General features: G+C 44.8%; 20 non-coding genes across 20 annotated transcripts; all 20 read left to right on the top strand.

Annotated features, from left to right (window-relative positions):
* The first annotated feature begins 403 nt into the window (after positions 1 to 403).
* trnaq-uug (transfer RNA glutamine (anticodon UUG)) lies at positions 404 to 475 on the top strand. The gene has a single exon. It is a non-coding gene; the product is annotated as a tRNA-Gln (tRNA).
* A 606-nt stretch (positions 476 to 1,081) lies between these two features.
* trnaq-cug (transfer RNA glutamine (anticodon CUG)) lies at positions 1,082 to 1,153 on the top strand. The gene has a single exon. It is a non-coding gene; the product is annotated as a tRNA-Gln (tRNA).
* Positions 1,154 to 2,422: 1,269 nt separating this feature from the next.
* Positions 2,423 to 2,494, top strand: trnaq-cug (transfer RNA glutamine (anticodon CUG)). The gene has a single exon. It is a non-coding gene; the product is annotated as a tRNA-Gln (tRNA).
* Positions 2,495 to 3,092: 598 nt separating this feature from the next.
* On the top strand, positions 3,093 to 3,164 carry trnaq-uug (transfer RNA glutamine (anticodon UUG)). Its single transcript has one exon. It is a non-coding gene; the product is annotated as a tRNA-Gln (tRNA).
* A 3,304-nt stretch (positions 3,165 to 6,468) lies between these two features.
* trnaq-uug (transfer RNA glutamine (anticodon UUG)) lies at positions 6,469 to 6,540 on the top strand. Its single transcript has one exon. It is a non-coding gene; the product is annotated as a tRNA-Gln (tRNA).
* A 605-nt stretch (positions 6,541 to 7,145) lies between these two features.
* Positions 7,146 to 7,217, top strand: trnaq-cug (transfer RNA glutamine (anticodon CUG)). The gene has a single exon. It is a non-coding gene; the product is annotated as a tRNA-Gln (tRNA).
* Positions 7,218 to 7,815: 598 nt separating this feature from the next.
* On the top strand, positions 7,816 to 7,887 carry trnaq-uug (transfer RNA glutamine (anticodon UUG)). The gene has a single exon. It is a non-coding gene; the product is annotated as a tRNA-Gln (tRNA).
* Positions 7,888 to 8,492: 605 nt separating this feature from the next.
* On the top strand, positions 8,493 to 8,564 carry trnaq-cug (transfer RNA glutamine (anticodon CUG)). The gene has a single exon. It is a non-coding gene; the product is annotated as a tRNA-Gln (tRNA).
* A 598-nt stretch (positions 8,565 to 9,162) lies between these two features.
* On the top strand, positions 9,163 to 9,234 carry trnaq-uug (transfer RNA glutamine (anticodon UUG)). Its single transcript has one exon. It is a non-coding gene; the product is annotated as a tRNA-Gln (tRNA).
* A 1,284-nt stretch (positions 9,235 to 10,518) lies between these two features.
* On the top strand, positions 10,519 to 10,590 carry trnaq-cug (transfer RNA glutamine (anticodon CUG)). Its single transcript has one exon. It is a non-coding gene; the product is annotated as a tRNA-Gln (tRNA).
* Positions 10,591 to 11,873: 1,283 nt separating this feature from the next.
* trnaq-cug (transfer RNA glutamine (anticodon CUG)) lies at positions 11,874 to 11,945 on the top strand. The gene has a single exon. It is a non-coding gene; the product is annotated as a tRNA-Gln (tRNA).
* Positions 11,946 to 13,898: 1,953 nt separating this feature from the next.
* Positions 13,899 to 13,970, top strand: trnaq-uug (transfer RNA glutamine (anticodon UUG)). The gene has a single exon. It is a non-coding gene; the product is annotated as a tRNA-Gln (tRNA).
* Positions 13,971 to 15,245: 1,275 nt separating this feature from the next.
* trnaq-uug (transfer RNA glutamine (anticodon UUG)) lies at positions 15,246 to 15,317 on the top strand. The gene has a single exon. It is a non-coding gene; the product is annotated as a tRNA-Gln (tRNA).
* Positions 15,318 to 15,921: 604 nt separating this feature from the next.
* Positions 15,922 to 15,993, top strand: trnaq-cug (transfer RNA glutamine (anticodon CUG)). The gene has a single exon. It is a non-coding gene; the product is annotated as a tRNA-Gln (tRNA).
* A 1,277-nt stretch (positions 15,994 to 17,270) lies between these two features.
* Positions 17,271 to 17,342, top strand: trnaq-cug (transfer RNA glutamine (anticodon CUG)). Its single transcript has one exon. It is a non-coding gene; the product is annotated as a tRNA-Gln (tRNA).
* Positions 17,343 to 19,976: 2,634 nt separating this feature from the next.
* trnaq-cug (transfer RNA glutamine (anticodon CUG)) lies at positions 19,977 to 20,048 on the top strand. Its single transcript has one exon. It is a non-coding gene; the product is annotated as a tRNA-Gln (tRNA).
* Positions 20,049 to 21,316: 1,268 nt separating this feature from the next.
* Positions 21,317 to 21,389, top strand: trnaq-uug (transfer RNA glutamine (anticodon UUG)). Its single transcript has one exon. It is a non-coding gene; the product is annotated as a tRNA-Gln (tRNA).
* Positions 21,390 to 22,674: 1,285 nt separating this feature from the next.
* trnaq-cug (transfer RNA glutamine (anticodon CUG)) lies at positions 22,675 to 22,746 on the top strand. Its single transcript has one exon. It is a non-coding gene; the product is annotated as a tRNA-Gln (tRNA).
* Positions 22,747 to 23,343: 597 nt separating this feature from the next.
* On the top strand, positions 23,344 to 23,415 carry trnaq-uug (transfer RNA glutamine (anticodon UUG)). The gene has a single exon. It is a non-coding gene; the product is annotated as a tRNA-Gln (tRNA).
* Positions 23,416 to 24,019: 604 nt separating this feature from the next.
* Positions 24,020 to 24,091, top strand: trnaq-cug (transfer RNA glutamine (anticodon CUG)). Its single transcript has one exon. It is a non-coding gene; the product is annotated as a tRNA-Gln (tRNA).
* Positions 24,092 to 24,187: the final 96 nt, after the last annotated feature.

The following is a 24,187-nucleotide window of genomic DNA, read 5'->3' as shown; positions in this document are numbered from 1 at the left end:
CGTTTGACTGCACAGCAGAATGCTCAACATTTTCTTTGCAAGCTGCATTCGGCTGGCATACTTGCTGAAATTGAAAGCAGTGCTTCTTGAAACGTAGACATTGCACTTCGTATTCTTCGAAAAAAGTTAACAATTGCTTATCTTTCGTGCAGCTGTGCCTTGCAAAGATTATACTCATTTTACCTGGCAGGGCTGCAATGCAATCTGCCATGAGCTGTGTGAAAAAGAAGCTGAGATTTGTGAACCGATAGCCATCAAGGCAGCTGTGTGATTTGCTCAGAACCGAATCTTAGCAGAGGGGCAAGCTGAAGTTAAGGATGAGACCAGGCCGAGACAAAGTATAATGGTGGAGATGGTAATGTTGTTGATTTTGAGAAAAGAATCTAGGGAACTGTTTAGCGAAGGTTCCATGGTGTAATGGTAAGCACTCTGGGCTTTGAATCCAGCGATCCGAGTTCAAATCTCGGTGGAACCTGAATTCTTGTTGTCCCAGCTGCTGAAATTTGGGACATACAAGCTTGGTATCTGCATACCAACCACGGTTACGGGACCGTTTGCTGCCTGAATCAATGACGGTTGATTTATTGTTCTCGACAACAGGTGATAGGCTCAACCTCTCATTCCCAGTTCCAAATAAGAGGGGGAGAAAGATGTGTGTTGTCCAGGGCTTCGTTTGAATGCACAGCAGAATGCTCAACATTTTCTTTGCAAGCTGCATTCGGCTGGCATACTTGCTGAAATTGAAAGCAGTGCTTCTTGAAAAGTAGGCATTGCACTTCGTATTCTTCGAAAAAAGTTAACAATTGCTTATCTTTCGTGCAGCTGTGCCTTCCAAAGATTATACTCATTTTACCTGGCAGGGCTGCAATGCAATCTGCCATGAGCAGTGTGAAAAAGAAGCTGAGATTTGTGAACCGATAGCCATCAAGGCAGCTGTGTGATTTGCTCAGAACCGAAGCTTAGCAGAGGGGCAAGTGGGCAAGCTGACGTTAAGGATGAGACCAGGCCGAGACAAAGTAGAATGGTGGAGATGGTAATGTTGTTGATTTTGAGAAAAGAATCTAAGGAACTGTTCAGCAAAGGTTCCATGGTGTAATGGTAAGCACTCTGGACTCTGAATCCAGCGATCCGAGTTCAAATCTCGGTGGAACCTGAATTATTGTTGTCCCAGCTGCTGAAATTTGGGACACACAAGCTTGGTATCTGCATACCAACCACGGTTACGGGACCGTTTGCTGCCTGAATCAATGACGGTTGATTTATTGTTCTCGACATCAGATGATAGGCTCAACCTCTCATTCCCAGTTCCAAATAAGAGGAGGAGAAAGATGTGTGTTGTCCAGTGCTTCGTTTGACTGCACAGCAGAATGCTCAACATTTCCTTTCCACGCTGCATTTGGCTGGCATACTTGCTGAAATTGAAAGCAGTGCTTCTTGAAACGTAGGCATTGCACTTCGTATTCTCGAAAAAAGTTAACAATTGCTTATCTTTCGTGCAGCAGTGCCTTGCAAAGATTATACTCATTTTACCTGGCAGGACTGCAATGCAATCTGCCATGAGCAGTGTGAAAAAGAAGCTGAGATTTGTGAACCGATAGCCATCAAGGCAGCTGTGTGATTTGCTCAGAACCGAAGCTTAGCAGAGGGGCAAGCTGAAGTTAAGGATGAGACCAGGCCGAGACAAAGTATAATGGTGGAGATGGTAATGTTGTTGATTTTGAGAAAAGAATCTAGGGAACTGTTCAGCGAAGGTTCCATGGTGTAATGGTAAGCACTCTGGGCTCTGAATCCAGTGATCCAAGTTCAAATCTCGGTGGAACCTGAATTCTTGCTGTCCCAGCTGCTGGAAATTTGGGACATGCAAGCTTGGCATCTTCATAACAACCACGGTTACGGGCCTGTTTGCTGCCTGGATCAATGACGGTTGGTTTATTGTTCTCGACATTAGATGATGACAGGCTCAACTTCTCATTCCCAGTTCCAAATAAGAGGAGGAGAAAGATGTGTGTTGTCCAGTGCTTCGTTTGACTGCACAGCAGAATGCTCAACATTTCCTTTCCAAGCTGCATTCGGCTGGCACACTTGCTGAAAATGGAAGCAGTGCTTCTTGAAACGTAGGCATTGCACTTCGTATTCTCGAAAAAAGTTAACAATTGCTTATCTTTCGTGCAGCAGTGCCTTGCAAAGATTATACTCATTTTACCTGGCAGGACTGCAATGCAATCTGCCATGAGCAGTGTGAAAAAGAAGCTGAGATTTGTGAACCGATAGCCATCAAGGCAGCTGTGTGATTTGCTCAGAACCGAAGCTTAGCAGAGGGGCAAGCTGAAGTTAAGGATGAGACCAGGCCGAGACAAAGTATAATGGTGGAGATGGTAATGTTGTTGATTTTGAGAAAAGAATCTAGGGACTGTTCAGCGAAGGTTCCATGGTGTAATGGTAAGCACTCTGGGCTCTGAATCCAGCGATCCGAGTTCAAATCTCGGTGGAACCTGAATTCTTGTTGTCCCAGCTGCTGAAATTTGGGACATACAAGCTTGGTATCTGCATACCAACCACGGTTACGGGACCGTTTGCTGCCTGAATCAATGACGGTTGATTTATTGTTCTCGACATCAGGTGATAGGCTCAACCTCTCATTCCCAGTTCCAAATAAGAGGGGGAGAAAGATGTGTGTTGTCCAGGGCTTCGTTTGAATGCACAGCAGACTGCTCAACATTTTCTTTGCAAGCTGCATTCGGCTGGCATACTTGCTGAAATTGAAAGCAGTGCTTCTTGAAACGTAGACATTGCACTTCGTATTCTTCGAAAAAAGTTAACAATTGCTTATCTTTCGTGCAGCTGTGCCTTGCAAAGATTATACTCATTTTACCTGGCAGGGCTGCAATGCAATCTGCCATGAGCAGTGTGAAAAAGAAGCTGAGATTTGTGAACCGATAGCCATCAAGGCAGCTGTGTGATTTGCTCAGAACCGAAGCTTAGCAGAGGGGCAAGCTGAAGTTAAGGATGAGACCAGGCCGAGACAAAGTATAATGGTGGAGATGGTAATGTTGTTGATTTTGAGAAAAGAATCTAGGGAACTGTTCAGCGAAGGTTCCATGGTGTAATGGTAAGCACTCTGGGCTTTGAATCCAGCGATCCGAGTTCAAATCTCGGTGGAACCTGAATTCTTGTTGTCCCAGCTGCTGAAATTTGGGACATGCAAGCTTGGCATCTTCATAACAACCACGGTTACGGGCCCGTTTGCTGCCTGGATCAATGACGGTTGGTTTATTGTTCTCGACATTAGATGATGACAGGCTCAACTTCTCATTCCCAGTTCCAAATAAGAGGAGGAGAAAGATGTGTGTTGTCCAGTGCTTCGTTTGACTGCACAGCAGAATGCTCAACATTTCCTTTCCAAGCTGCATTCGGCTGGCACACTTGCTGAAAATGAAAGCAGTGCTTCTTGAAACGTAGGCATTGCACTTCGTATTCTCGAAAAAAGTTAACAATTGCTTATCTTTCGTGCAGCAGTGCCTTGCAAAGATTATACTCATTTTACCTGGCAGGACTGCAATCTGCCATGAGCAGTGTGAAAAAGAAGCTGAGATTTGTGAACCGATAGCCATCAAGGCAGCTGTGTGATTTGCTCAGAACCGAAGCTTAGCAGAGGGGTATTGGGCAAGCTGACGTTAAGGATGAGACCAGGCCGAGACAAAGTATAATGGTGGAGATGGTAATGTTGTTGATTTTGAGAAAAGAATCTAGGGACTGTTCAGCGAAGGTTTCATGGTGTAATGGTAAGCACTCTGGGCTCTGAATCCAGCGATCCGAGTTCAAATCTCGGTGGAACCTGAATTCTTGTTGTCCCAGCTGCTGAAATTTGGGACATACAAGCTTGGTATCTGCATACCAACCACGGTTACGGGACCGTTTGCTGCCTGAATCAATGACGGTTGATTTATTGTTCTCGACATCAGGGGATAGGCTCAACCTCTCATTCCCAGTTCCAAATAAGAGGGGGAGAAAGATGTGTGTTGTCCAGGGCTTCGTTTGAATGCACAGCAGAATGCTCAACATTTTCTTTGCAAGCTGCATTCGGCTGGCATACTTGCTGAAATTGAAAGCAGTGCTTCTTGAAAAGTAGGCATTGCACTTCGTATTTTTCGAAAAAAGTTAACAATTGCTTATCTTTCGTGCAGCTGTGCCTTCCAAAGATTATACTCATTTTACCTGGCAGGGCTGCAATGCAATCTGCCATGAGCAGTGTGAAAAAGAAGCTGAGATTTGTGAACCGATAGCCATCAAGGCAGCTGTGTGATTTGCTCAGAACCGAAGCTTAGCAGAGGGGCAAGTGGGCAAGCTGACGTTAAGGATGAGACCAGGCCGAGACAAAGTATAATGGTGGAGATGGTAATGTTGTTGATTTTGAGAAAAGAATCTAAGGAACTGTTCAGCAAAGGTTCCATGGTGTAATGGTAAGCACTCTGGACTCTGAATCCAGCGATCCGAGTTCAAATCACGGTGGAACCTGAATTATTGTTGTCCCAGCTGCTGAAATTTGGGACACACAAGCTTGGTATCTGCATACCAACCACGGTTACGGGACCGTTTGCTGCCTGAATCAATGACGGTTGATTTATTGTTCTCGACATCAGATGATAGGCTCAACCTCTCATTCCCAGTTCCAAATAAGAGGAGGAGAAAGATGTGTGTTGTCCAGTGCTTCGTTTGACTGCACAGCAGAATGCTCAACATTTCCTTTCCACGCTGCATTTGGCTGGCATACTTGCTGAAATTGAAAGCAGTGCTTCTTGAAACGTAGGCATTGCACTTCGTATTCTCGAAAAAAGTTAACAATTGCTTATCTTTCGTGCAGCAGTGCCTTGCAAAGATTATACTCATTTTACCTGGCAGGGCTGCAATGCAATCTGCCATGAGCAGTGTGAAAAAGAAGCTGAGATTTGTGAACCGATAGCCATCAAGGCAGCTGTGTGATTTGCTCAGAACCGAAGCTTAGCAGAGGGGCAAGTGGGCAAGCTGACGTTAAGGATGAGACCAGGCCGAGACAAAGTATAATGGTGGAGATGGTAATGTTGTTGATTTTGAGAAAAGAATCTAAGGAACTGTTCAGCAAAGGTTCCATGGAGTAATGGTAAGCACTCTGGACTCTGAATCCAGCGATTCGAGTTCAAATCTCGGTGGAACCTGAATTATTGTTGTCCCAGCTGCTGGAAATTTGGGACATGCAAGATTGGCATCTGCATACCAACCACGGTTACGGGACCGTTTGCTGCCTGAATCGATGACGGTTGATTTATTGTTCTGGACATCAGATGATAGGCTCAACCTCTCATTCCCAGTTCCAAATAAGCGGGGGAGAAAGATGTGTATTGTCCAGTGCTTCATTTCACTGCACATCAGATTGCTCAACATTTTCTTTGCAAGCTGCATTCGGCTGGCATACTTGTTGAAATTGAAAGCAGTGCTTCTTGAAACGTAGACATTGCACTTCGTATTCTCGAAAAAAGTTAACAATTGCTTATCTATCGTGCAGCAGTGCCTTGCAAAGATTATTCACATTTTACCTGGCAGGACTGCAATACAAGATGCTATGAGCAGTGTGAAAAAGAAACAGAGATTTGTGAACCAATAGCCATCAAGGCAGCTGTGTGATTTACTCAGAACCGAGGCTCAGCAGGGGGGCAAGTGGGCAAGCTGAAGTTAAGGATGAGACCTGGCCGAGACAAAGTATAATGGTGGAGACGGTAATGTTGTTGATTTTAAGAAAAGATTCAAATAAATTTATCAGCAATGGTTCCATGGTGTAATGGTGAGCACTCTGGGCTCTGAATCCAGCGATCCGAGTTCAAATCTCGGTGTAACCTGAATTATTGTTGTCCCAGCTGCTGAAATTTGGGACAGACAAGCTTGGTATCTGCATACCAACCAAGGTTTCGGGACCGTTTGCTGCCTGAATCAATGACTGTTGATTTATTGTTCTCGACATCAGATGATAGGCTCAACCTCTCATTCCCAGTTCCAAATAAGAGGGGGAGAAAGATGTGTGTTGTCCAGTGCTTCGTTTGACTGCACAGCAGAATGCTCAACATTTTCTTTGCAAGCTGCATTCGGCTGGCATACTTGCTGAAATTGAAAGCAGTGCTTCTTGAAACGTAGACATTGCACTTCGTATTCTTCGAAAAAAGTTAACAATTGCTTATCTTTCGTGCAGCTGTGCCTTGCAAAGATTATACTCATTTTACCTGGCAGGGCTGCAATGCAATCTGCCATGAGCAGTGTGAAAAAGAAGCTGAGATTTGTGAACCGATAGCCATCAAGGCAGCTGTGTGATTTGCTCAGAACCGAAGCGTAGCAGAGGGGCAAGCTGAAGTTAAGGATGAGACCAGGCCGAGACAAAGTATAATGGTGGAGATGGTAATGTTGTTGATTTTGAGAAAAGAATCTAGGGAACTGTTCAGCGAAGGTTCCATGGTGTAATGGTAAGCACTCTGGGCTTTGAATCCAGCGATCCGAGTTCAAATCTCGGTGGAACCTGTATTCTTGTTGTCCCAGCTGCTGAAATTTGGGACATACAAGCTTGGTATCTGCATACCAACCACGGTTACGGGACCGTTTGCTGCCTGATTCAATGACGGTTGATTTATTGTTATCGACATCAGATGATCGGCTCAACCTCTCATTCCCAGTTCCAAATAAGAGGGGGAGAAAGATGTGTGTTGTCCAGGGCTTCGTTTGACTGCACAGCAGAATGCTCAACATTTTCTTTGCAAGCTGCATTCGGCTGGCATACTTGCTGAAATTGAAAGCAGTGCTTCTTGAAACGTAGGCATTGCACTTCGTATTCTCGAAAAAAGTTAACAATTGCTTATCTTTCGTGCAGCAGTGCCTTTCAAAGATTATACTCATTTTACCTGGCAGGACTGCAATGCAATCTGCCATGAGCAGTGTGAAAAAGAAGCTGAGATTTGTGAACCGATAGCCATCAAGGCAGCTGTGTGATTTGCTCAGAACCGAAGCTTAGCAGAGGGGCAAGTGGGCAAGCTGACGTTAAGGATGAGACCAGGCCGAGACAAAGTAGAATGGTGGAGATGGTAATGTTGTTGATTTTGAGAAAAGAATCTAAGGAACTGTTCAGCAAAGGTTCCATGGTGTAATGGTAAGCACTCTGGACTCTGAATCCAGCGATCCGAGTTCAAATCTCGGTGGAACCTGAATTCTTGTTGTCCCAGCTGCTGAAATTTGGGACACACAAGCTTGGTATCTGCATACCAACCACGGTTACGGGACCGTTTGCTGCCTGAATCAATGACGGTTGATTTATTGTTCTCGACATCAGATGATAGGCTCAACCTCTCATTCCCAGTTCCAAATAAGAGGAGGAGAAAGATGTGTGTTGTCCAGTGCTTCGTTTGACTGCACAGCAGAATGCTCAACATTTCCTTTCCACGCTGCATTTGGCTGGCATACTTGCTGAAATTGAAAGCAGTGCTTCTTGAAACGTAGGCATTGCACTTCGTATTCTTCGAAAAAAGTTAACAATTGCTTATCTTTCGTGCAGCTGTGCCTTGCAAAGATTATACTCATTTTACCTGGCAGGGCTGCAATGCAATCTGCCATGAGCAGTGTGAAAAAGAAGCTGAGATTTGTGAACCGATAGCCATCAAGGCAGCTGTGTGATTTGCTCAGAACCGAAGCGTAGCAGAGGGGCAAGCTGAAGTTAAGGATGAGACCAGGCCGAGACAAAGTATAATGGTGGAGATGGTAATGTTGTTGATTTTGAGAAAAGAATCTAGGGAACTGTTCAGCGAAGGTTCCATGGTGTAATGGTAAGCACTCTGGGCTTTGAATCCAGCGATCCGAGTTCAAATCTCGGTGGAACCTGTATTCTTGTTGTCCCAGCTGCTGAAATTTGGGACATACAAGCTTGGTATCTGCATACCAACCACGGTTACGGGACCGTTTGCTGCCTGATTCAATGACGGTTGATTTATTGTTATCGACATCAGATGATCGGCTCAACCTCTCATTCCCAGTTCCAAATAAGAGGGGGAGAAAGATGTGTGTTGTCCAGGGCTTCGTTTGACTGCACAGCAGAATGCTCAACATTTTCTTTGCAAGCTGCATTCGGCTGGCATACTTGCTGAAATTGAAAGCAGTGCTTCTTGAAACGTAGGCATTGCACTTCGTATTCTCGAAAAAAGTTAACAATTGCTTATCTTTCGTGCAGCAGTGCCTTTCAAAGATTATACTCATTTTACCTGGCAGGACTGCAATGCAATCTGCCATGAGCAGTGTGAAAAAGAAGCTGAGATTTGTGAACCGATAGCCATCAAGGCAGCTGTGTGATTTGCTCAGAACCGAAGCTTAGCAGAGGGGCAAGTGGGCAAGCTGACGTTAAGGATGAGACCAGGCCGAGACAAAGTAGAATGGTGGAGATGGTAATGTTGTTGATTTTGAGAAAAGAATCTAAGGAACTGTTCAGCAAAGGTTCCATGGTGTAATGGTAAGCACTCTGGACTCTGAATCCAGCGATCCGAGTTCAAATCTCGGTGGAACCTGAATTCTTGTTGTCCCAGCTGCTGAAATTTGGGACACACAAGCTTGGTATCTGCATACCAACCACGGTTACGGGACCGTTTGCTGCCTGAATCAATGACGGTTGATTTATTGTTCTCGACATCAGATGATAGGCTCAACCTCTCATTCCCAGTTCCAAATAAGAGGAGGAGAAAGATGTGTGTTGTCCAGTGCTTCGTTTGACTGCACAGCAGAATGCTCTACATTTCCTTTCCACGCTGCATTTGGCTGGCATACTTGCTGAAATTGAAAGCAGTGCTTCTTGAAACGTAGGCATTGCACTTCGTATTCTTCGAAAAAAGTTAACAATTGCTTATCTTTCGTGCAGCTGTGCCTTGCAAAGATTATACTCATTTTACCTGGCAGGGCTGCAATGCAATCTGCCATGAGCAGTGTGAAAAAGAAGCTGAGATTTGTGAACCGATAGCCATCAAGGCAGCTGTGTGATTTGCTCAGAACCGAAGCTTAGCAGAGGGGCAAGCTGAAGTTAAGGATGAGACCAGGCCGAGACAAAGTATAATGGTGGAGATGGTAATGTTGTTGATTTTGAGAAAAGAATCTAGGGAACTGTTCAGCGAAGGTTCCATGGTGTAATGGTAAGCACTCTGGGCTTTGAATCCAGCGATCCGAGTTCAAATCTCGGTGGAACCTGAATTCTTGTTGTCCCAGCTGCTGAAATTTGGGACATGCAAGCTTGGCATCTTCATAACAACCACGGTTACGGGCCCGTTTGCTGCCTGGATCAATGACGGTTGGTTTATTGTTCTCGACATTAGATGATGACAGGCTCAACTTCTCATTCCCAGTTCCAAATAAGAGGAGGAGAAAGATGTGTGTTGTCCAGTGCTTCGTTTGACTGCACAGCAGAATGCTCAACATTTCCTTTCCAAGCTGCATTCGGCTGGCACACTTGCTGAAAATGAAAGCAGTGCTTCTTGAAACGTAGGCATTGCACTTCGTATTCTCGAAAAAAGTTAACAATTGCTTATCTTTCGTGCAGCAGTGCCTTGCAAAGATTATACTCATTTTACCTGGCAGGACTGCAATGCAATCTGCCATGAGCAGTGTGAAAAAGAAGCTGAGATTTGTGAACCGATAGCCATCAAGGCAGCTGTGTGATTTGCTCAGAACCGAAGCTTAGCAGAGGGGTAGTGGGCAAGCTGACGTTAAGGATGAGACCAGGCCGAGACAAAGTATAATGGTGGAGATGGTAATGTTGTTGATTTTGAGAAAAGAATCTAGGGACTGTTCAGCGAAGGTTTCATGGTGTAATGGTAAGCACTCTGGGCTCTGAATCCAGCGATCCGAGTTCAAATCTCGGTGGAACCTGAATTCTTGTTGTCCCAGCTGCTGAAATTTGGGACATACAAGCTTGGTATCTGCATACCAACCACGGTTACGGGACCGTTTGCTGCCTGAATCAATGACGGTTGATTTATTGTTCTCGACATCAGGGGATAGGCTCAACCTCTCATTCCCAGTTCCAAATAAGAGGGGGAGAAAGATGTGTGTTGTCCAGGGCTTCGTTTGAATGCACAGCAGAATGCTCAACATTTTCTTTGCAAGCTGCATTCGGCTGGCATACTTGCTGAAATTGAAAGCAGTGCTTCTTGAAAAGTAGGCATTGCACTTCGTATTTTTCGAAAAAAGTTAACAATTGCTTATCTTTCGTGCAGCTGTGCCTTCCAAAGATTATACTCATTTTACCTGGCAGGGCTGCAATGCAATCTGCCATGAGCAGTGTGAAAAAGAAGCTGAGATTTGTGAACCGATAGCCATCAAGGCAGCTGTGTGATTTGCTCAGAACCGAAGCTTAGCAGAGGGGCAAGTGGGCAAGCTGACGCTAAGGATGAGACCAGGCCGAGACAAAGTATAATGGTGGAGATGGTAATGTTGTTGATTTTGAGAAAAGAATCTAAGGAACTGTTCAGCAAAGGTTCCATGGTGTAATGGTAAGCACTCTGGACTCTGAATCCAGCGATCCGAGTTCAAATCTCGGTGGAACCTGAATTATTGTTGTCCCAGCTGCTGAAATTTGGGACACACAAGCTTGGTATCTGCATACCAACCACGGTTACGGGACCGTTTGCTGCCTGAATCAATGACGGTTGATTTATTGTTCTCGACATCAGATGATAGGCTCAACCTCTCATTCCCAGTTCCAAATAAGAGGAGGAGAAAGATGTGTGTTGTCCAGTGCTTCGTTTGACTGCACAGCAGAATGCTCAACATTTCCTTTCCACGCTGCATTTGGCTGGCATACTTGCTGAAATTGAAAGCAGTGCTTCTTGAAACGTAGGCATTGCACTTCGTATTCTCGAAAAAAGTTAACAATTGCTTATCTTTCGTGCAGCAGTGCCTTGCAAAGATTATACTCATTTTACCTGGCAGGGCTGCAATGCAATCTGCCATGAGCAGTGTGAAAAAGAAGCTGAGATTTGTGAACCGATAGCCATCAAGGCAGCTGTGTGATTTGCTCAGAACCGAAGCTTAGCAGAGGGGCAAGTGGGCAAGCTGACGTTAAGGATGAGACCAGGCCGAGACAAAGTATAATGGTGGAGATGGTAATGTTGTTGATTTTGAGAAAAGAATCTAAGGAACTGTTCAGCAAAGGTTCCATGGTGTAATGGTAAGCACTCTGGCCTCTGAATCCAGCGATTCGAGTTCAAATCTCGGTGGAACCTGAATTATTGTTGTCCCAGCTGCTGGAAATTTGGGACATGCAAGATTGGCATCTGCATACCAACCACGGTTACGGGACTGTTTGCTGCCTGAATCGATGACGGTTGATTTATTGTTCTGGACATCAGATGATAGGCTCAACCTCTCATTCCCAGTTCCAAATAAGCGGGGGAGAAAGATGTGTATTGTCCAGTGCTTCATTTCACTGCACAGCAGATTGCTCAACATTTTCTTTGCAAGCTGCATTCGGCTGGCATACTTGTTGAAATTGAAAGCAGTGCTTCTTGAAACGTAGACATTGCACTTCGTATTCTCGAAAAAAGTTAACAATTGCTTATCTATCGTGCAGCAGTGCCTTGCAAAGATTATTCACATTTTACCTGGCAGGACTGCAATACAAGATGCTATGAGCAGTGTGAAAAAGAAACAGAGATTTGTGAACCAATAGCCATCAAGGCAGCTGTGTGATTTACTCAGAACCGAGGCTCAGCAGGGGGGCAAGTGGGCAAGCTGAAGTTAAGGATGAGACCTGGCCGAGACAAAGTATAATGGTGGAGACGGTAATGTTGTTGATTTTAAGAAAAGATTCAAATAAATTTATCAGCAATGGTTCCATGGTGTAATGGTGAGCACTCTGGGCTCTGAATCCAGCGATCCGAGTTCAAATCTCGGTGGAACCTGAATTATTGTTGTCCCAGCTGCTGAAATTTGGGACAGACAAGCTTGGTATCTGCATACCAACCAAGGTTTCGGGACCGTTTGCTGCCTGAATCAATGACGGTTGATTTATTGTTCTCGACATCAGATGATAGGCTCAACCTCTCATTCCCAGTTCCAAATAAGAGGAGGAGAAAGATGTGTGTTGTCCAGTGCTTCGTTTGACTGCACAGCAGAATGCTCAACATTTCCTTTCCACGCTGCATTTGGCTGGCATACTTGCTGAAATTGAAAGCAGTGCTTCTTGAAACGTAGGCATTGCACTTCGTATTCTCGAAAAAAGTTAACAATTGCTTATCTTTCGTGCAGCAGTGCCTTGCAAAGATTATACTCATTTTACCTGGCAGGGCTGCAATGCAATCTGCCATGAGCAGTGTGAAAAAGAAGCTGAGATTTGTGAACCGATAGCCATCAAGGCAGCTGTGTGATTTGCTCAGAACCGAAGCTTAGCAGAGGGGCAAGTGGGCAAGCTGACGTTAAGGATGAGACCAGGCCGAGACAAAGTATAATGGTGGAGATGGTAATGTTGTTGATTTTGAGAAAAGAATCTAAGGAACTGTTCAGCAAAGGTTCCATGGTGTAATGGTAAGCACTCTGGCCTCTGAATCCAGCGATTCGAGTTCAAATCTCGGTGGAACCTGAATTATTGTTGTCCCAGCTGCTGGAAATTTGGGACATGCAAGATTGGCATCTGCATACCAACCACGGTTACGGGACTGTTTGCTGCCTGAATCGATGACGGTTGATTTATTGTTCTGGACATCAGATGATAGGCTCAACCTCTCATTCCCAGTTCCAAATAAGCGGGGGAGAAAGATGTGTATTGTCCAGTGCTTCATTTCACTGCACAGCAGATTGCTCAACATTTTCTTTGCAAGCTGCATTCGGCTGGCATACTTGTTGAAATTGAAAGCAGTGCTTCTTGAAACGTAGACATTGCACTTCGTATTCTCGAAAAAAGTTAACAATTGCTTATCTATCGTGCAGCAGTGCCTTGCAAAGATTATTCACATTTTACCTGGCAGGACTGCAATACAAGATGCTATGAGCAGTGTGAAAAAGAAACAGAGATTTGTGAACCAATAGCCATCAAGGCAGCTGTGTGATTTACTCAGAACCGAGGCTCAGCAGGGGGGCAAGTGGGCAAGCTGAAGTTAAGGATGAGACCTGGCCGAGACAAAGTATAATGGTGGAGACGGTAATGTTGTTGATTTTAAGAAAAGATTCAAATAAATTTATCAGCAAAGGTTGCATGGTGTAATGGTGAGCACTCTGGGCTCTGAATCCAGCGATCCGAGTTCAAATCTCGGTGGAACCTGAATTATTGTTGTCCCAGCTGCTGAAATTTGGGACAGACAAGCTTGGTATCTGCATACCAACCAAGGTTTCAGGACCGTTTGCTGCCTGAATCAATGACGGTTGATTTATTGTTCTCGACATCAGATGATAGGCTCAACCTCTCATTCCCAGTTCCAAATAAGAGGGGGAGAAAGATGTGTGTTGTCCAGTGCTTCGTTTGACTGCACAGCAGAATGCTCAACATTTTCTTTGCAAGCTGCATTCGGCTGGCATACTTGCTGAAATTGAAAGCAGTGCTTCTTGAAACGTAGACATTGCACTTCGTATTCTTCGAAAAAAGTTAACAATTGCTTATCTTTCGTGCAGCTGTGCCTTGCAAAGATTATACTCATTTTACCTGGCAGGGCTGCAATGCAATCTGCCATGAGCAGTGTGAAAAAGAAGCTGAGATTTGTGAACCGATAGCCATCAAGGCAGCTGTGTGATTTGCTCAGAACCGAAGCTTAGCAGAGGGGCAAGCTGAAGTTAAGGATGAGACCAGGCCGAGACAAAGTATAATGGTGGAGATGGTAATGTTGTTGATTTTGAGAAAAGAATCTAGGGAACTGTTCAGCGAAGGTTCCATGGTGTAATGGTAAGCACTCTGGGCTTTGAATCCAGCGATCCGAGTTCAAATCTCGGTGGAACCTGAATTCTTGTTCTCCCAGCTGCTGAAATTTGGGACATACAAGCTTGGTATCTGCATACCAACCACGGTTACGGGACCGTTTGCTGCCTGATTCAATGACGGTTGATTTATTGTTATCGACATCAGATGATCGGCTCAACCTCTCATTCCCAGTTCCAAATAAGAGGGGGAGAAAGATGTGTGTTGTCCAGGGCTTCGTTTGACTGCACAGCAGAATGCTCAACATTTTCTTTGCAAGCTGCATTCGGCTGGCATACTTGCTGAAATTGAAAGCAGTGCTTCTTGAAACGTAGACATTGCACTTCGTATTCTTCGAAAAAAGTTAACAATTGCTTATCTTTCGTGCAGCTGTGCCTTGCAAAGATTATACTCATTTTACCTGGCAGGGCTGCAATGCAATCTGCCATGAGCAGTGTGAAAAAGAAGCTGAGATTTGTGAACCGATAGCCATCAAGGCAGCTGTGTGATTTGCTCAGAACCGAAGCTTAGCAGAGGGGCAAGTGGGCAAGCTGACGTTAAGGATGAGACCAGGCCGAGACAAAGTATAATGGTGGAGATGGTAATGTTGTTGATTTTGAGAAAAGAATCTAAGGAACTGTTCAGCAAAGGTTCCATGGTGTAATGGTAAGCACTCTGGACTCTGAATCCAGCGATCCGAGTTCAAATTTCGGTGGAACCTGAATTATTGTTGTCCCAGCTGCTGAAATTTGGGACACACAAGCTTGGTATCTGCATACCAACCACGGTTACGGGACCGTTTGCTGCCTGAATCAATGACGGTTGATTTATTGTTCTCGACATCAGATGATAGGCTCAACCTCTCATTCCCAGTTCCAAATAAGAGGAGGAGAAAGATGTGTGTTGTCCAGTGCTTCGTTTGACTGCACAGCAGAATGCTCAACATTTCCTTTCCACGCTGCATTTGGCTGGCATACTTGCTGAAATTGAAAGCAGTGCTTCTTGAAACGTAGGCATTGCACTTCGTATTCTCGAAAAAAGTTAACAATTGCTTATCTTTCGTGCAGCAGTGCCTTGCAAAGATTATACTCATTTTACCTGGCAGGACTGCAATGCAATCTGCCATGAGCAGTGTGAAAAAGAAGCTGAGATTTGTGAACCGATAGCCATCAAGGCAGCTGTGTGATTTGCTCAGAACCGAAGCTTAGCAGAGGGGCAAGCTGAAGTTAAGGATGAGACCAGGCCGAGACAAAGTATAATGGTGGAGATGGTAATGTTGTTGATTTTGAGAAAAGAATCTAGGGAACTGTTCAGCGAAGGTTCCATGGTGTAATGGTAAGCACTCTGGGCTTTGAATCCAGCGATCCGAGTTCAAATCTCGGTGGAACCTGAATTCTTGTTGTCCCAGCTGCTGAAATTTGGGACATACAAGCTTGGTATCTGCATACCAACCACGGTTACGGGACCGTTTGCTGCCTGAATCAATGACGGTTGATTTATTGTTATCGACATCAGATGATCGGCTCAACCTCTCATTCCCAGTTCCAAATAAGAGGGGGAGAAAGATGTGTGCAGTCCAGTGCTTCGTTTGACTGCACAGCAGAATGCTCAACATTTTCTTTGCAAGCTGCATTCGGCTGGCATACTTGCTGAAATTGAAAGCAGTGCTTCTTGAAACGTAGGCATTGCACTTCGTATTCTCGAAAAAAGTTAACAATTGCTTATCTTTCGTGCAGCAGTGCCTTTCAAAGATTATACTCATTTTACCTGGCAGGACTGCAATGCAATCTGCCATGAGCAGTGTGAAAAAGAAGCTGAGATTTGTGAACCGATAGCCATCAAGGCAGATGTGTGATTTGCTCAGAACCGAAGCTTAGCAGAGGGGCAAGTGGGCAAGCTGACGTTAAGGATGAGACCAGGCCGAGACAAAGTAGAATGGTGGAGATGGTAATGTTGTTGATTTTGAGAAAAGAATCTAGGGACTGTTCAGCGAAGGTTCCATGGTGTAGTGGTAAGCACTCTGGGCTCTGAATCCAGCGCTCCGAGTTCAAATCTCGGTGGAACCTGAATTATTGTTGTCCCAGCTGCTGAAATTTGGGACAAACAAGCTTGGTATCTGCATACCAACCAAGGTTACGGAACCGTTTGCTGCCTGAATCAATGACGGTTGATTTATTGTTCTCGACATCAGATGATCGGCTCAACCTCTCATTCCCAGTTCCAAATAAGAGGGGGAGAAAGATGTGTGTTGTCCAGTGCTTCGTTTGACTGCACAGCAGAATGCTCAACATTTTCTTTGCAAGCTGCATTCGGCTGGCATACTAGCTGAAATTGAAAGCAGTGCTTCTTGAAAAGTAGGCATTGCACTTCGTATTCTTCGAAAAAAGTTAACAATTGCTTATCTTTCGTGCAGCTGTGCCTTGCAAAGATTATACTCATTTTACCTGGCAGGGCTGCAATGCAATCTGCCATGAGCAGTGTGAAAAAGAAGCTGAGATTTGTGAACCGATAGCCATCAAGGCAGCTGTGTGATTTGCTCAGAACCGAAGCTTCGCAGAGGGGCAAGTGGGCAAGCTGACGTTAAGGATGAGACCAGGCCGAGACAAAGTATAATGGTGGAGATGGTAATGTTGTTGATTTTGAGAAAAGAATCTAGGGAACTGTTCAGCGAAGGTTCCATGGTGTAATGGTAAGCACTCTGGGCTCTGAATCCAGTGATCCAAGTTCAAATCTCGGTGGAACCTGAATTCTTGTTGTCCCAGCTGCTGGAAATTTGGGACATACAAGCTTGGTATCTGCGTACCAACCACGGTTACGGGACCGTTTGCTGCCTGAATCAATGACGGTTGATTTATTGTTCTCGACATCAGATGATAGGCTCAACCTCTCATTCCCAGTTCCAAATAAGAGGGGGAGAAAGATGTGTGTTGTCCAGGGCTTCGTTTGACTGCACAGCAAAATGCTCAACATTTTCTTTGCAAGCTGCATTCGGCTGGCATACTTGCTGAAATTGAAAGCAGTGCTTCTTGAAACGTAGGCATTGCACTTCGTATTCTTCGAAAAAAGTTAACAATTGCTTATCTTTCGTGCAGCTGTGCCTTGCAAAGATTATACTCATTTTACCTGGTAGGATTGCAATGCAATCTGCCATGAGCAGTGTGAAAAAGAAGCTGAGATTTGTGAACCGATAGCCATCAAGGCAGCTGTGTGATTTGCTCAGAACCGAAGCTTAGCAGAGGGGCAAGCTGAAGTTAAGGATGAGACCAGGCCGAGACAAAGTATAATGGTGGAGATGGTAATGTTGTTGATTTTGGGAAAAGAATCTAGAGAACTGTTCAGCAAAGGTTCCATGGTGTAATGGTAAGCACTCTGGACTCTGAATCCAGTGATCCAAGTTCAAATCTCGGTGGAACCTGAATTCTTGTTGTCCCAGCTGCTGGAAATTTGGGACATGCAAGCTTGGCATCTTCATAACAACCACGGTTACAGGCCTGTTTGCTGCCTGGATCAATGACGGTTGGTTTATTGTTCTCGACATCAGATGATAGGCTCAATCTCTCATTCCCAGTTCCAAATAAGAGGAGAAAGATGTGTATTGTCCAGTGCTTCATTTCACTGCACAGCAGATTGCTCAACATTTTCTTTGCAAGCTGCATTCGGCTGGCATACTTGTTGAAATTGAAAGCAGTGCTTCTTGAAACGTAGACATTGAACTTCGTATTCTCGAAAAAAGTTAACAATTGCTTATCTATCGTGCAGCAGTGCCTTGCAAAGATTATTCACATTTTACCTGGCAGGGCTGCAATACAATATGCTATGAGCAGTGTGAAAAAGAAACAGAGATTTGTGAACCGATAGCCATCAAGGCAGCTGTGTGATTTACTCAGAACCGATGCTTAGCAGAGGGGCAAGTGGGCAAGCTGAAGTTAAGGATGAGACCTGGCCGAGACAAAGTATAATGGTGGAGACGGTAATGTTGTTGATTTTAAGAAAAGATTCAAATAAATTTATCAGCAAAGGTTGCATGGTGTAATGGTGAGCACTCTGGGCTTTGAATCCAGCGATCCGAGTTCAAATCTCGATGGAACCTGAATTCTTGTTGTCCCAGCTGCTGGAAATTTGGGACATACAAGCTTGGCATCTGCATACCAACCACGGTTACGGGACCGTTTGCTGCCTGAATCAATGACGGTTGATTTATTGTTCTCGACATCAGATGATAGGCTCAACCTCTCATTCCCAGTTCCAAATAAGAGGAGGAGAAAGATGTGTGTTGTCCAGTGCTTCGTTTGACTGCACAGCAGAATGCTCAACATTTCCTTTCCAAACTGCATTCGGCTGGCATACTTGCTGAAATTGAAAGCAGTGCTTCTTGAAACGTAGGCATTGCACTTCGTTTTCTCGAAAAAAGTTAACAATTGCTTATCTTTCGTGCAGCAGTGCCTTGCAAAGATTATACTCATTTTACCTGGCAGGACTGCAATGCAATCTGCCATGAGCAGTGTGAAAAAGAAGCTGAGATTTGTGAACCGATAGCCATCAAGGCAGCTGTGTGATTTGCTCAGAACCGAAGCTTAGCAGAGGGGCAAGTGGGCAAGCTGACGTTAAGGATGAGACCAGGCCGAGACAAAGTATAATGGTCGAGATGGTAATGTTGTTGATTTTGAGAAAAGAATCTAGGGATTGTTCAGCGAAGGTTTCATGGTGTAATGGTAAGCACTCTGGGCTCTGAATCCAGCAATCCGAATTCAAATCTCGGTGGAACCTGAATTCTTGTTGTCCCAGCTGCTGAAATTTGGGACATACAAGCTTGGTATCTGCATACCAACCACGGTTACGGGACCGTTTGCTGCCTGAATCAATGACGGTTGATTTATTGTTCTCGACATCAGATGATCGGCTCAACCTCTCATTCCCAGTTCCAAATAAGAGGGGGAGAAAGATGTGTGTTGTCCAGGGCTTCGTTTGACTGCACAGCAGAATGCTCAACATTTTCTTTGCAAGCTGCATTCGGCTGGCATACTTGCTGAAATTGAAAGCAGTGCTTCTTGAAACGTAGGCATTGCACTTCGTATTCTCGAAAAAAGTTAACAATTGCTTATCTTTCGTGCAGCAGTGCCTTGCAAAGATTATACTCATTTTACCTGGCAGGACTGCAATGCAATCTGCCATGAGCAGTGTGAAAAAGAAGCTGAGATTTGTGAACCGATAGCCATCAAGGCAGCTGTGTGATTTGCTCAGAACCGAAGCTTAGCAGAGGGGCAAGTGGGCAAGCTGACGTTAAGGATGAGACCAGGCCGAGACAAAGTATAATGGTGGAGATGGTAATGTTGTTGATTTTGAGAAAAGAATCTAGGGACTGTTCAGCGAAGGTATCATGGTGTAATGGTAAGCACTCTGGGCTCTGAATCCAGCGATCCGAGTTCAAATCTCGGTGGAACCTGAATTATTGTTGTCCCAGCTGCTGGAAATTTGGGACATGCAAGATTGGCATCTGCATACCAACCACGGTTACGGGACCGTTTGCTGCCTGAATCGATGACGGTTGATTTATTGTTCTGGACATCAGATGATAGGCTCAACCTCTCATTACCAGTTCCAAATAAGCGGGGGAGAAAGATGTGTATTGTCCAGTGCTTCATTTCACTGCACAGCAGATTGCTCAACATTTTCTTTGCAAGCTGCATTCGGCTGGCATACTTGTTGAAATTGAAAGCAGTGCTTCTTGAAACGTAGACATTGCACTTCGTATTCTCGAAAAAAGTTAACAATTGCTTATCTATCGTGCAGCAGTGCCTTGCAAAGATTATTCACATTTTACCTGGCAGGACTGCAATACAAGATGCTATGAGCAGTGTGAAAAAGAAACAGAGATTTGTGAACCAATAGCCATCAAGGCAGCTGTGTGATTTACTCAGAACCGAGGCTTAGCAGGGGGGCAAGTGGGCAAGCTGAAGTTAAGGATGAGACCTGGCCGAGACAAAGTATCATGGTGGAGACGGTAATGTTGTTGATTTTAAGAAAAGATTCAAATAAATTTATCAGCAATGGTTCCATGGTGTAATGGTGAGCACTCTGGGCTCTGAATCCAGCGATCCGAGTTCAAATCTCGGTGGAACCTGAATTATTGTTGTCCCAGCTGCTGAAATTTGGGACAGACAAGCTTGGTATCTGCATACCAACCAAGGTTTCGGGACCGTTTGCTGCCTGAATCAATGACGGTTGATTTATTGTTCTCGACATCAGATGATAGGCTCAACCTCTCATTCCCAGTTCCAAATAAGAGGGGGAGAAAGATGTGTGTTGTCCAGTGCTTCGTTTGACTGCACAGCAGAATGCTCAACATTTTCTTTGCAAGCTGCATTCGGCTGGCATACTTGCTGAAATTGAAAGCAGTGCTTCTTGAAACGTAGACATTGCACTTCGTATTCTTCGAAAAAAGTTAACAATTGCTTATCTTTCGTGCAGCTGTGCCTTGCAAAGATTATACTAATTTTACCTGGCAGGGCTGCAATGCAATCTGCCATGAGCAGTGTGAAAAAGAAGCAGAGATTTGTGAACCGATAGCCATCAAGGCAGCTGTGTGATTTGCTCAGAACCGAAGCTTAGCAGAGGGGCAAGCTGAAGTGAAGGATGAGACCAGGCCGAGACAAAGTATAATGGTGGAGATGGTAATGTTGTTGATTTTGAGAAAAGAATCTAGGGAACTGTTCAGCAAAGGTTCCATGTTGTAATGGTAAGCACTCTGGGCTCTGAATCCAGTGATCCAAGTTCAAATCTCGGTGGAACCTGAATTCTTGTTGTCCCAGCTGCTGGAAATTTGGGACATGCAAGCTTGGCATCTTCATAACAACCACGGTTACGGGCCCGTTTGCTGCCTGGATCAATGACGGTTGGTTTATTGTTCTCGACATCAGATGATAGGCTCAACCTCTCATTCCCTGTTCCAAATGAGCGGAGCAGAAAGATATGTGTTGTTCAGTGCTTCGTTTGATTCCACAGAAGATTGCTCAATATTTTCTTTGCAAGCTGCATTCGGCTGGCATACTTGTTGTAATTGAAAGCACAGCTTCTTGAAATGTAGGCATTGCACTTCGTATTCTCGAAAAAAGTTAACAATTGCTTATCTTTCGTGCAGCAGTGCCTTGCAAAGATTATACTCATTTTACCTGGCAGGACTGCAATGCAATCTGCCATGAGCAGTGTGAAAAAGAAGCTGAGATTTGTGAACCGATAGCCATCAAGGCAGCTGTGTGATTTGCTCAGAACCGAAGCTTAGCAGAGGGGCAAGCTGAAGTTAAGGATGAGACCAGGCCGAGACAAAGTATAATGGTGGAGATGGTAATGTTGTTGATTTTGAGAAAAGAATCTAGGGAACTGTTCAGCGAAGGTTCCATGGTGTAATGGTATAGCACTCTGGGCTTTGAATCCAGCGATCCGAGTTCAAATCTCGGTGGAACCTGAATTCTTGTTGTCCCAGCTGCTGAAATTTGGGACATGCAAGCTTGGCATCTTCATAACAACCACGGTTACGGGCCCGTTTGCTGCCTGGATCAATGACGGTTGGTTTATTGTTCTCGACATTAGATGATGACAGGCTCAACTTCTCATTCCCAGTTCCAAATAAGAGGAGGAGAAAGATGTGTGTTGTCCAGTGCTTCGTTTGACTGCACAGCAGAATGCTCAACATTTCCTTTCCAAGCTGCATTCGGCTGGCACACTTGCTGAAAATGAAAGCAGTGCTTCTTGAAACGTAGGCATTGCACTTCGTATTCTCGAAAAAAGTTAACAATTGCTTATCTTTCGTGCAGCAGTGCCTTGCAAAGATTATACTCATTTTACCTGGCAGGACTGCAATGCAATCTGCCATGAGCAGTGTGAAAAAGAAGCTGAGATTTGTGAACCGATAGCCATCAAGGCAGCTGTGTGATTTGCTCAGAACCGAAGCTTAGCAGAGGGGCAAGTGGGCAAGCTGACGTTAAGGATGAGACCAGGCCGAGACAAAGTATAATGGTGGAGATGGTAATGTTGTTGATTTTGAGAAAAGAATCTAGGGACTGTTCAGCGAAGGTTCCATGATGTAATGGTAAGCACTCTGGGCTCTGAATCCAGCGATCCGAGTTCAAATCTCGGTGGAACCTGAATTCTTGTTGTCCCAGCTGCTGAAATTTGGGACATACAAGCTTGGTATCTGCATACCAACCACGGTTACGGGACCGTTTGCTGCCTGAATCAATGACGGTTGATTTATTGTTCTCGACATCAGGTGATAGGCTCAACCTCTCATTCCCAGTTCCAAATAAGAGGGGGAGAAAGATGTGTGTTGTCCAGGGCTTCGTTTGAATGCACAGCAGAATGCTCAACATTTTCTTTGCAAGCTGCATTCGGCTGGCATACTTGCTGAAATTGAAAGCAGTGCTTCTTGAAACGTAGACATTGCACTTCGTATTCTTCGAAAAAAGTTAACAATTGCTTATCTTTCGTGCAGCTGTGCCTTGCAAAGATTATACTCATTTTACCTGGCAGGGCTGCAATGCAATCTGCCATGAGCAGTGTGAAAAAGAAGCTGAGATTTGTGAACCGATAGCCATCAAGGCAGCTGTGTGATTTGCTCAGAACCGAAGCTTAGCAGAGGGGCAAGTGGGCAAGCTGACGTTAAGGATGAGACCAGGCCGAGACAAAGTATAATGGTGGAGATGGTAATGTTGTTGATTTTGAGAAAAGAATCTAAGGAACTGTTCAGCAAAGGTTCCATGGTGTAATGGTAAGCACTCTGGACTCTGAATCCAGCGATCCGAGTTCAAATCTCGGTGGAACCTGAATTATTGTTGTCCCAGCTGCTGAAATTTGGGACACACAAGCTTGGTATCTGCATACCAACCACGGTTACGGGACCGTTTGCTGCCTGAATCAATGACGGTTGATTTATTGTTCTCGACATCAGATGATAGGCTCAACCTCTCATTCCCAGTTCCAAATAAGAGGAGGAGAAAGATGTGTGTTGTCCAGTGCTTCGTTTGACTGCACAGCAGAATGCTCAACATTTCCTTTCCACGCTGCATTTGGCTGGCATACTTGCTGAAATTGAAAGCAGTGCTTCTTGAAACGTAGGCATTGCACTTCGTATTCTCGAAAAAAGTTAACAATTGCTTATCTTTCGTGCAGCAGTGCCTTGCAAAGATTATACTCATTTTACCTGGCAGGACTGCAATGCAATCTGCCATGAGCAGTGTGAAAAAGAAGCTGAGATTTGTGAACCGATAGCCATCAAGGCAGCTGTGTGATTTGCTCAGAACCGAAGCTTAGCAGAGGGGCAAGCTGAAGTTCAGGATGAGACCAGGCCGAGACAAAGTATAATGGTGGAGATGGTAATGTTGTTGATTTTGAGAAAAGAATCTAGGGAACTGTTCAGCGAAGGTTCCATGGTGTAATGGTAAGCACTCTGGGCTTTGAATCCAGCGATCCGAGTTCAAATCTCGGTGGAACCTGAATTCTTGTTGTCCCAGCTGCTGAAATTTGGGACATACAAGCTTGGTATCTGCATACCAACCACGGTTACGGGACCGTTTGCTGCCTGAATCAATGACGGTTGATTTATTGTTATCGACATCAGATGATCGGCTCAACCTCTCATTCCCAGTTCCAAATAAGAGGGGGAGAAAGATGTGTGCAGTCCAGGGCTTCGTTTGACTGCACAGCAGAATGCTCAACATTTTCTTTGCAAGCTGCATTCGGCTGGCATACTTGCTGAAATTGAAAGCAGTGCTTCTTGAAACGTAGGCATTGCACTTCGTATTCTCGAAAAAAGTTAACAATTGCTTATCTTTCGTGCAGCAGTGCCTTTCAAAGATTATACTCATTTTACCTGGCAGGACTGCAATGCAATCTGCCATGAGCAGTGTGAAAAAGAAGCTGAGATTTGTGAACCGATAGCCATCAAGGCAGCTGTGTGATTTGCTCAGAACCGAAGCTTAGCAGAGGGGCAAGTGGGCAAGCTGACGTTAAGGATGAGACCAGGCCGAGACAAAGTATAATGGTGGAGATGGTAATGTTGTTGATTTTGAGAAAAGAATCTAGGGATTGTTCAGCGAAGGTTCCATGGTGTAGTGGTAAGCACTCTGGGCTCTGAATCCAGCGCTCCGAGTTCAAATCTCGGTGGAACCTGAATTATTGTTGTCCCAGCTGCTGAAATTTGGGACAAACAAGCTTGGTATCTGCATACCAACCAAGGTTACGGAACCGTTTGCTGCCTGAATCAAT

The sequence above is a fragment of the Somniosus microcephalus genome, unplaced genomic scaffold (assembly GCF_052327205.1).
Source record: "Somniosus microcephalus isolate GS21.2 unplaced genomic scaffold, FLI_Smic_1.0 unresolved_chr4, whole genome shotgun sequence".
Classification (NCBI taxonomy): Eukaryota; Metazoa; Chordata; class Chondrichthyes; order Squaliformes; family Somniosidae; genus Somniosus; species Somniosus microcephalus.
Note: the sequence above shows the minus strand (reverse complement) of the source record. Positions and strands in the feature narration are given on the sequence as shown.